Genomic DNA, 12,242 nt, shown 5'->3' with positions numbered 1-12,242 from the left:
GGCCGCGAGAATTCCCTATAAATGTTGCACCGAATTTCAAACCGGTCACACAGCACTTCCCATTGAGACACATGAACAAAAGCGTTTTCTCGTACCTCAATTTTTGACCCCGACGCAAGCGTCCGAAATTTCGATGGGGTCACGGAAATGGTCACGGAAATGGGCCAAACTTTGACCCAACATATTTCGGGCCCTAATTGTCCGATCGACTTAAAATTTTAAAAGTGGCCTAACAGGGTTTCGGCCTTCCTACCCATGCTCGCCAATCGCGGCTCACCTTGGGGGGTCCGGGCCCTTTCGCCGTAATGTTAAAACAAAAACTCGCGAATATCTCCGAAACGGTTCGATAGAATGTCGCAGATTTTGGTGTGAGAGGGCTCCCTATTTTTACCCAGAAACCCTCCAAATTTTGTGGTCCTAGCTTCCAAAGTTTTTTTCTGGCGAATTTTTGAAGGTTTAAAAAATAGCCCAAAAATCGACGGAAATTCCCTACAGAAACTCCATTCGCGAATTTTAAAAATCCGAGATAGCCAAAATGTTGCTCTCGAGGAGTACATCAATTTAAAAAAAACGTTTCTCTCTAGGCCCAATAGGACCCGACTTTCATAGGGTCAAATTTCACGAATTTGACACATTTCGGCCGCGAGAATTCCCTATAAGCGTTGCACAGAATTTCAAACCGCTCACACAGTACTTCCCATTGAGACACATGAATAATCCCCCGCAAGCGTTTTCTCGTAGCTCAATTTTTGACCCCGGCGCAAGCGACCGAAATTTCGATGGGGGCCGCCCCAATGGTCACGGAAATGGGCCAAACTTTGACCCCCCATATCTCGGGCCCTAATTGTCCGATTGACTTGAAATTTGAAACGTGGCCTAACAGGGTTTCGGCCTTCCTCCCCATGCTCCGCAGTCGCCGCTCACCATGGGGGGGGTCCGACCCTTTTCGCCGTAATTCTAAAACAAAAACTCGCGAATAACTCCGAAACGGTTCGATAGAATGTCGGAGATTTTGGTGTGAGAGGGCTCCCTATTTTTACCCAGAAACCCTCCAAATTTGGTGGTCCTAGCTTCCATAGTTTTTTATGGCGAATTTTTGAAGGTTTAAAGAATAGGCCAAAAATCGAACGGAAATTCCCTGCAGAAACTCCATTCGCGAATTTTAAAAATCCGAGATAGCCAAAATGTTGCTCTCGAAGAGTACATCAATTTTTAAAAAAAGGTTTCTCTCTAGGCCCAATAGGACCCGACTTTCATAGGGTCAAATTTCACGAATTTGACACATTTCGGCCGCGAGAATTCCATATAAGCTTTGCACCGAATTTCAAACCGCTCACACAGCACTTCCCATTCGGACACATAAACAATCACCCGCAAGCGTTTTCTCGTAGCTCAATTTTTGACCCCGTCGCATGCGACCGAAATTTCGATGGGGTCACGGAAATGGGCCAAACTTTGACCCCCCATATCTCGGACCCTAATTGTCCGATCGAGTTGAAATTTGAAACGTGGCCTAACAGGGTTTCTGCCTTCCTCCCCATGCTCGCCAATCGCGGCTCACCTTGGGGGGTCCGGGCCCTTTCGCCGTAATGTTAAAACAAAAACTCGCGAATATCTCCGAAACGGTTCGATAGAATGTCGCAGATTTTGGTGTGAGAGGGTTCCCTATTTTTACATACAAACCCTCCAAATTTGGTGGTCCTAGCTTCCAAAGTTTTTTTCTGGCGAATTTTTGAAGGTTTAAAAAATAGCCCAAAAATCGACGGAAATTCCATACAGAAACTCCATTCGCGAATTTTAAAAATCCGAGATAGCCAAAATGTTGCTCTCGAGGAGTACATCAATTTAAAAAAAACGTTTCTCTTTAGGCCCAATAGGACCCGACTTTCATAGGGTCAAATTTCACGAATTTGACACATTTCGGCAGCGAGAATTCCCTATAAGCGTTGCACCGAATTTCAAACCGCTCACACAGTACTTCCCATTGACACAGATGAACAATCCCCCGCAAGCGTTTTCTCGTAGCTCAATTTTTGACCCCGTCGCATGCGACCGAAATTTCGATGGGGTCACGGAAATGGGCCAAACTTTGACCCCCCATATCTCGGACCCTAATTGTCCGATCGAGTTGAAATTTGAAACGTGGCCTAACAGGGTTTCGGCCTTCCTCCCCATGCTCCGCAGTCACCGCTCACCATGGGGGGTCCGACCCTTTTCGCCGTAATGCTAAAACAAAAACTCGCGAATATCTCCGAAACGGTTCGATAGAATTTCGCAAATTTTGGTGTGAAAGGGCTCCCTATTTTTTCCTACAAACCCTCCAAATTTCGTGGTCCTAGCTTCCATAGTGTTTTTATGAAAAATTTTTGAAAGTTTAAAGAATAGGCCAAAAATCGAACGGAAATTCCCTGCAGAAACTCCATTCGCGAATTTTAAAAATCCGAGATAGCCAAAATGTTGCTCTCGAAGAGTACATCAATTTAAAAAGAAAGTTTCTCTCTACGCCCAATAGTTCCCGACTTTCATAGGGTGAAAGTTCACGAATTTGACACATTTCGGCCGCGAGAATTCCCTATAACCGTTGCACCGAATTTCAAACCGGTCACACAGCACTTCCCATTGAGACACATGAACAATCCCCCGCAAGCGTTTTCTCGTACCTCAATTTTTGACCCCGGCGCAAGCGTCCGAAATTTCGATGGGGTCACGGAAATGGTCACGGAAATGGGCCAAAATTTGAACCAACATATTTCGGGCCCTAATTGTCCGATCGACTTAAAATTTGAAAAGTGGCCTAACAGGGTTTCGGCCTTCCTACCCATGCTCTCCAATCGCGGCTCACCTTGGGGGGTCCAGGCCCTTTCGCCGTAATGTTAAAACAAAAACTCGCGAATATCTCCGAAACGGTTCGATAGAATGTCGCAGATTTTGGTGTGAGAGGGCTCCCTATTTTTACCTACAAACCCTCCAAATTTGGTGGTGCTAGCTTCCAAAGTTTTTTTCTAGCGAATTTTTGAAGGTTTAAAAAATAGCCCAAAAATCGACGGAAATTCCCTACAGAAACTCCATTCGCGAATTTTAAAAATCCGAGATAGCCAAAATGTTGCTCTCGAGGAGTACATCAATTTAAAAAAAACGTTTCTCTCTAAGCCCAATAGGACCCGACTTTCATAGGGTCAAATTTCACGAATTTGACACATTTCGGCCGCTAGAATTCCATATAAGCTTTGCACCGAATTTCAAACCGCTCACACAGTACTTCCCATTCGGACACATAAACAATCACCCGCAAGCGTTTTCTCGTAGCTCAATTTTTGACCCCGGCGCAAGCGACCGAAATTTCGATGGGGTCACGGAAATGGGCCAAACTTTAACCCCCCATATCTCGGGCCCTAATTGTGCGATCGACTTGAAATTTGAAATGTGGCCTAACAGGGTTTCGGCCTTCCTCCCCATGCTCCGCAGTCGCCGCTCACCATGGGGGGTCCGACCCTTTTCGCCGTAATGCTAAAACAAAAACTCGCGAATATCTCCGAAACGGTTCGATAGAATGTCGCAAATTTTGGTGTGAAAGGGCTCCCTATTTTTTCCTACAAACCCTCCAAATTTCGTGGTCCTAGCTTCCATAGTTTTTTTATGGCGAATTTTTGAATGTTTAAAGAATAGGCCAAAAATCGAACGGAAATTCCCTGCAGAAACTCCATTCGCGAATTTTAAAAATCCGAGATAGCCAAAATATTGCTCTCGAAGAGTACATCAATTTTTAAAAAAAGGTTTCTCTCTAGGCTCAATAGGACCCGACTTTCACAGGGTCAAAGTTCACGAATTTGACACATTTCGGCAGCGAGAATTCCCTATAAGCGTTGCACCGAATTTCAAACCGCTCACACAGTACTTCCCATTGACACAGATGAACAATCCCCCGCAAGCGTTTTCTCGTAGCTCAATTTTTGACCCCGTCGCATGCGACCGAAATTTCGATGGGGTCACGGAAATGGGCCAAACTTTGACCCCCCATATCTCGGACCCTATTTGTCCGATCGAGTTGAAATTTGAAACGTGGCCTAACAGGGTTTCGGCCTTCCTCCCCATGCTCGTCAATCGCGGCTCACCTTGGGGGGTCCGGGCCCTTTCGCCGTAATGTTAAAACAAAAACTCGCGAATATCTCCGAAACGGTTCGATAGAATGTCGCAGATTTTGGTGTGAGAGGGTTCCCTATCTTTACATACAAACCCTCCAAATTTGGTGGTCCTAGCTTCCAAAGTTTTTTTCTGGCGAATTTTTGAAGGTTTAAAAAATAGCCCAAAAATCGACGGAAATTCCCTACAGAAACTCCATTCGCGAATTTTAAAAATCCGAGATAGCCAAAATGTTGCTCTCGAAGAGTACATCAATTTAAAAAGAAAGTTTCTCTCTACGCCCAATAGTTCCCGACTTTCATAGGGTCAAAGTTCACGAATTTGACATATTTCGGCCGCGAGAATTCCCTATAACCGTTGCACCGAATTTCAAACCGGTCACACAGCACTTCCCATTGAGACACATGAACAATCCCCCGCAAGCGTTTTCTCTTACCTCAATTTTTGACCCCGGCGCAAGCGTCCGAAATTTCGATGGGGTCACGGAAATGGGCCAAACTTTGACCCAACATATTTCGGGCCCTAATTGTCCGATCGACTTAAAATTTGAAAAGTGGCCTAACAGGGTTTCGGCCTTCCTACCCATGCTCGCCAATCGCGGCTCACCTTTGGGGTTCCGGGCCCTTTCGCCGTAATGTTAAAACAAAAACTCGCGAATATCTCCGAAACGGTTCGATAGAATGTCGCAGATTTTGGTGTGAGAGGGCTCCCTATTTTTACCTACAAACCCTCCAAATTTGGTGGTGCTAGCTTCCAAAGTTTTTTTCTGGCGAATTTTTGAAGGTTTAAAAAATAGCCCAAAAATCGACGGAAATTCCCTACAGAAACTCCATTCGCGAATTTTAAAAATCCGAGATAGCCAAAATGTTGCTCTCGAGGAGTACATCAATTTAAAAAAAACGTTTCTCTCTAGGCCCAATAGGACCCGACTTTCATAGGGTCAAATTTCACGAATTTGACACATTTCGGCCGCGAGAATTCCCTATAACCGTTGCACCGAATTTCAAACCGGTCACACAGCACTTCCCATTGAGACACATGAACAATGCAACGCAAGCGTTTTCTCGTACCTCAATTTTTGACCCCGGCGCAAGCGTCCGAAATTTCGATGGGGTCACGGAAATGGTCACGGAAATGGGCCAAACTTTGACCCAACATATTTCGGGCCCTAATTGTCCGATCGACTTAAAATTTGAAAAGTGGCCTAACAGGGTTTCGGCCTTCCAACCCATGCTCGCCAATCGCGGCTCACCTTGGGGGGTCCAGGCCCTTTCGCCGTAATGTTAAAACAAAAACTCGCGAATATCTCCGAAACGGTTCGATAGAATGTCGCAGATTTTGGTGTGAGAGGGCTCCCTATTTTTACCTACAAACCCTCCAAATTTGGTGGTGCTAGCTTCCAAAGTTTTTTTCTGGCGAATTTTTGAAGGTTTAAAAAATAGGCCAAAAATCGAACGGAAATTCCCTGCAGAAACTCCATTCGCGAATTTTAAAAATCCGAGATAGCCAAAATATTGCTCTCAAAGAGTACATCAATTTTTAAAAAAAGGTTTCTCTCTAGGCTCAATAGGACCCGACTTTCACAGGGTCAAAGTTCACGAATTTGACACATTTCGGCAGCGAGAATTCCCTATAAGGGTTGCACCGAATTTCAAACCGCTCACACAGTACTTCCCATTGACACAGATGAACAATCTCCCGCAAGCGTTTTCTCGTAGCTCAATTTTTGACCCCGTCGCATGCGACCGAAATTTCGATGGGGTCACGGAAATGGGCCAAACTTTGACCCCCCATATCTCGGACCCTAATTGTCCGATCGAGTTGAAATTTGAAACGTGGCCTAACAGTGTTTCGGCCTTCCTCCCCATGCTCGCCAATCGCGGCTCACCTTGAGGGGTCCGGGCCCTTTCGCCGTAATGTTAAAACAAAAACTCGCGAATATCTCCGAAACGGTTCGATAGAATGTCGCAGATTTTGGTGTGAGAGGGTTCCCTATTTTTACATACAAACCCTCCAAATTTGGTGGTCCTAGCTTCCAAAGTTTTTTTCTGGCGAATTTTTGAAGGTTTAAAGAATAGCCCAAAAATCGAACGGAAATTCCCTGCAGAAACTCCATTCGCGAATTTTAAAAATCCGAGATAGCCAAAATGTTGCTCTCAAAGAGTACACCAATTTTTAAAAAAAGGTTTCTCTCTAGGCCCAATAGGACCCGACTTTCATAGGGTCAAAGTTCACGAATTTGACACATTTCGGCCGCGAGAATTCTCTATAAGCGTTGCACCGAATTTCAAACCGCTCACACAGCACTTCCCATTCGGACACATAAACAATCACCCGCAAGTGTTTTCTCGTAGCTCAATTTTTGACCCCGGCGCAAGCGACCGAAATTTCGATGGGGTCACGGAAATGGTCACGGAAATGGGCCAAACTTTGACCCCCCATATCTCGGGCCCTAATTGTCCGATCGACTTGAAATTTGAAACGTGGCCTAACAGGGTTTCGGCCTTCCTACCCATGCTCCGCAGTCACCGCTCACCATGGGGTGTCCGACCCTTTTCGCCGTAATGCTAAAACAAAAACTCGCGAATATCTCCGAAACGGTTCGATAGAATTTCGCAAATTTTGGTGTGAAAGGGCTCCCTATTTTTTCCTACAAACCCTCCAAATTTCGTGGTCCTAGCTTCCATAGTGTTATTATGAAAAATTTTTGAAAGTTTAAAGAATAGGCCAAAAATCGAACGGAAATTCCCTGCAGAAACTCCATTCGCGAATTTTAAAAATCCGAGATAGCCAAAATGTTGCTCTCGAAGAGTACATCAATTTAAAAAGAAAGTTTCTCTCTACGCCCAATAGTTCCCGACTTTCATAGGGTCAAAGTTCACGAATTTGACACATTTCGGCCGCGAGAATTCCCTATAACCGTTGCACCGAATTTCAAACCGGTCACACAGCACTTCCCATTGAGACACATGAACAATCCCCCGCAAGCGTTTTCTCTTACCTCAATTTTTGACCCCGGCGCAAGCGTCCGAAATTTCGATGGGGTCACGGAAATGGTCACGGAAATGGGCCAAACTTTGACCCAACATATTTCGGGCCCTAATTGTCCGATCGACTTAAAATTTGAAAAGTGGCCTAACAGGGTTTCGGCCTTCCTACCCATGCTCGCCAATCGCGGCTCACCTTTGGGGGTCCGGGCCCTTTCGCCGTAATGTTAAAACAAAAACTCGCGAATATCTCCGAAACGGTTCGATAGAATGTCGCAGATTTTGGTGTGAGAGGGCTCCCTATTTTTACCTACAAACCCTCCAAATTTGGTGGTGCTAGCTTCCAAAGTTTTTTTCTGGCGAATTTTTGAAGGTTTAAAAAATAGCCCAAAAATCGACGGAAATTCCCTACAGAAACTCCATTCGCGAATTTTAAAAATCCGAGATAGCCAAAATGTTGCTCTCGAAGAGTACATCAATTTTTAAAAAAAGGTTTCTCTCTAGGCCCAATAGGACCCGACTTTCATAGGGTCAAATTTCAGGAATTTGACACATTTCGGCCGCGAGCATTCCATATAAGCTTTGCACCGAATTTCAAACCGCTCACACAGCACTTCCCATTCGGACACATAAACAATCACCCGCAAGCGTTTTCTCGTAGCTCAATTTTTGACCCCGGCGCAAGCGACCGAAATTTCGATGGGGTCACGGAAATGGGCCAAACTTTAACCCCCCATATCTCGGGCCCTAATTGTGCGATCGACTTGAAATTTGAAACGTGGCCTAACAGGGTTTCGGCCTTCCTCCCCATGCTCGCCAATCGCGGCTCACCTTGGGGGGTCCGGGCCCTTTCGCCGTAATGTTAAAACAAAAACTCGCGAATATCTCCGAAACGGTTCGATAGAATGTCGCAGATTTTGGTGTGAGAGGGTTCCCTATTTTTACATACAAACCCTCCAAATTTCGTGGTCCTAGCTTCCATAGTTTTTTTATGGCGAATTTTTGAATGTTTAAAGAATAGGCCAAAAATCGAACGGAAATTCCCTGCAGAAACTCCATTCGCGAATTTTAAAAATCCGAGATAGCCAAAATGTTGCTCTCGAAGAGTACATCAATTTAAAAAGAAAGTTTCTCTCTACGCCCAATAGTTCCCGACTTTCATAGGGTCAAAGTTCACGAATTTGACACATTTCGGCCGCGAGAATTCCCTATAACCGTTGCACCGAATTTCAAACCGGTCACACAGCACTTCCCATTGAGACACATGAATAATCCCCCGCAAGCGTTTTCTCGTAGCTCAATTTTTGACCCCGCCGCAAGCGACCGAAATTTCGATGGGGGCCGCCCCAATGGTCACGGAAATGGGCCAAACTTTGACCCCCCATATCTCGGGCCCTAATTGTCCGATTGACTTGAAATTTGAAACGTGGCCTAACAGGGTTTCGGTCTTCCTCCCCATGCTCCGCAGTCGCCGCTCACCATGGGGGGGGGTCCGACCCTTTTCGCCGTAATTCTAAAACAAAAACTCGCGAATATCTCCGAAACGGTTCGATAGAATGTCGCAGATTTTGGTGTGAGAGGGCTCCCTATTTTTACCTACAAACCCTCCAAATTTGGTGGTGCTAGCTTCCAAAGTTTTTTTCTGGCGAATTTTTGAAGGTTTAAAAAATAGCCCAAAAATCGACGGAAATTCCCTACAGAAACTCCATTCGCGAATTTTAAAAATCCGAGATAGCCAAAATGTTGCTCTCGAGGAGTACATCAATTTAAAAAAAACGTTTCTCTCTAGGCCCAATAGGACCCGACTTTCATAGGGTCAAATTTCACGAATTTGACACATTTCGGCCGCGAGAATTCCTTATAACCGTTGCACCGAATTTCAAACCGGTCACACAGCACTTCCCATTGAGACACATGAACAATGCCCCGCAAGCGTTTTCTCGTACCTCAATTTTTGACCCCGGCGCAAGCGTCCGAAATTTCGATGGGGTCACGGAAATGGTCACGGAAATGGGCCAAACTTTAACCCCCCATATCTCGGGCCCTAATTGTGCGATCGACTTGAAATTTGAAACGTGGCCTAACAGGGTTTCGGCCTTCCTCCCCATGCTCCGCAGTCGCCGCTTACCATGGGGGGTCCGACCCTTTTCGCCGTAATGCTAAAACAAAAACTCGCGAATATCTCCGAAACGGTTCGATAGAATGTCGCAAATTTTGGTGTGAAAGGGCTCCCTATTTTTTCCTACAAACTCTCCAAATTTCGTGGTCCTAGCTTCCATAGGTTTTTATGGCGAATTTTTGAATGTTTAAAGAATAGGCCAAAAATCGAACGGAAATTCCCTGCAGAAACTCCATTCGCGAATTTTAAAAATCCGAGATAGCCAAAATATTGCTCTCGAAGAGTACATCAATTTTTAAAAAAAGGTTTCTCTCTAGGCTCAATAGGACCCGACTTTCACAGGGTCAAAGTTCACGAATTTGACACATTTCGGCAGCGAGAATTCCCTATAAGCGTTGCACCGAATTTCAAACCGCTCACACAGTACTTCCCATTGACACAGATGAACAATCCCCCGCAAGCGTTTTCTCGTAGCTCAATTTTTGACCCCGTCGCATGCGACCGAAATTTCGATGGGGTCACGGAAATGGGCCAAACTTTGACCCCCCATATCTCGGACCCTAATTGTCCGATCGAGTTGAAATTTGAAACGTGGCCTAACAGGGTTTCGGCCTTCCTCCCCATGCTCGCCAATCGCGGCTCACCTTGGGGGGTCCGGGCCCTTTCGCCGTAATGTTAAAACAAAAACTCGCGAATATCTCCGAAACGGTTCGATAGAATGTCGCAGATTTTGGTGTGAGAGGGTTCCCTATTTTTACATACAAACCCTCCAAATTTGGTGGTCCTAGCTTCTAAAGTTTTTTTCTGGCGAATTTTTGAAGGTTTAAAAAATAGCCCAAAAATCGACGGAAATTCCCTACAGAAACTCCATTCGCGAATTTTAAAAATCCGAGATAGCCAAAATGTTGCTCTCGAGGAGTACATCAATTTAAAAAAAACGTTTCTCTCTAGGCCCAATAGGACCCGACTTTCATAGGGTCAAATTTCACGAATTTGACACATTTCGGCCGCGAGAATTCCCTATAAGCGTTGCACCGAATTTCAAACCGCTCACACAGTACTTCCCATTGAGACACATGAATAATCACCCGCAAGCGTTTTCTCGTAGCTCAATTTTTGACCCCGCCGCAAGCGACCGAAATTTCGATGGGGGCCGCCCCAATGGTCACGGAAATGGGCCAAACTTTGACCCCCCATATCTCGGGCCGTAATTGTCCGATTGACTTGAAATTTGAAACGTGGCCTAACAGGGTTTCGGTCTTCCTCCCCATGCTCCGCAGTCGCCGCTCACCATGGGGGGGTCCGACCCTTTTCGCCGTAATTCTAAAACAAAAACTCACGAATATCTCCGAAACGGTTCGATAGAATGTCGCAAATTTTGGTGTGAAAGGGCTCGCTATTTTTCCTATAAACCCACCAAATTTCGTGGTCCTAGCTTCCATAGTTTTTTTATGGCGAATTTTTGAAGGTTTAAAGAATAGGCCAAAAATCGAACGGAAATTCCCTGCAGAAACTCCATTCGCGAATTTTAAAAATCCGAGATAGCCAAAATGTTGCTCTCGAAGAGTACATCAATTTTTAAAAAAAGGTTTCTCTCTAGGCCCAATAGGACCCGACTTTCATAGGGTCAAATTTCACGAATTTGACACACTTCGGCCGCGAGAATTCCATATAAGCGTTGCACCGAATTTCAAACCGCTCACCAGCAGTTCCCATTCGGACACATAAACAATCACCCGCAAGCGTTTTCTCGTAGCTCAATTTTTGACCCCGGCGCAAGCGACCGAAATTTCGATGGGGTCACGGAAATGGTCACGGAAATGGGCCAAACTTTAACCCCCATTATCTCGGGCCCTAATTGTCCGATCGATTTGAATATTGAAACGTGGCCTAACAGGGTTTCGGCCTTCCTACCCATGCTCCGCAGTCGCCGCTCACCATGGGGGGTCCGACCCTTTTCGCCGTAATGCTAAAACAAAAACTCGCGAATATCTCCGAAACGGTTCGATAGAATGTCGCAAATTTTGGTGTGAAAGGGCTCCCTATTTTTTCCTACAAACCCTCCAAATTTCGTGGTCCTAGCTTCCATAGTGTTTTTATGAAAAATTTTTGAAGGTTTAAAGAATAGGCCAAAAATCGAACGGAAATTCCCTGCAGAAACTCCATTCGCGAATTTTAAAAATCCGAGATAGCCAAAATGTTGCTCTCGAAGAGTACATCAATTTAAAAAGAAAGTTTCTCTCTACGCCCAATAGTTCCCGACTTTCATAGGGTCAAAGTTCACGAATTTGACACATTTCGGCCGCGAGAATTCCCTATAACCGTTGCACCGAATTTCAAACCGGTCACACAGCACTTCCCATTGAGACACATGAACAATCCCCCGCAAGCGTTTTCTCGTACCTCAATTTTTGACCCCGGCGCAAGCGTCCGAAATTTCGATGGGGTCACGGAAATGGTCACGGAAATGGGCCAAACTTTGACCCAACATATTTCGGGCCCTAATTGTCCGATCGACTTAAAATTTGAAAAGTGGCCTAACAGGGTTTCGGCCTTCCTCCCCATGCTCGCCAATCGCGGCTCACCTTGGGGGGTCCGGGCCCTTTCGCCGTAATGTTAAAACAAAAACTCGCGAATATCTCCGAAACGGTTCGATAGAATGTCGCAGATTTTGGTGTGAGAGGGCTCCCTATTTTTACCTACAAACCCTCCAAATTTGGTGGTGCTAGCTTCCAAAGTTTTTTTATGGCGAATTTTTGAAGGTTTAAAAAATAGCCCAAAAATCGACGGAAATTCCCTACAGAAACTCCATTCGCGAATTTTAAAAATCCGAGATAGCCAAAATGTTGCTCTCGAGGAGTACATCAATTTAAAAAAAACGTTTCTCTCTAGGCCCAATAGGACCCGACTTTCATAGGGTCAAATTTCACGAATTTGACACATTTCGGCCGCGAGAATTCCTTATAACCGTTGCACCGAATTTCAAACCGGTCACA

This window comes from Stegodyphus dumicola, chromosome X1, assembly GCF_044657685.1.
Source record: "Stegodyphus dumicola isolate Sdum_Otavi_A_Nest chromosome X1, ASM4465768v1".
In the NCBI taxonomy this organism is placed as follows: domain Eukaryota; kingdom Metazoa; phylum Arthropoda; class Arachnida; order Araneae; family Eresidae; genus Stegodyphus; species Stegodyphus dumicola.
This window is presented reverse-complemented; position numbering follows the sequence as displayed.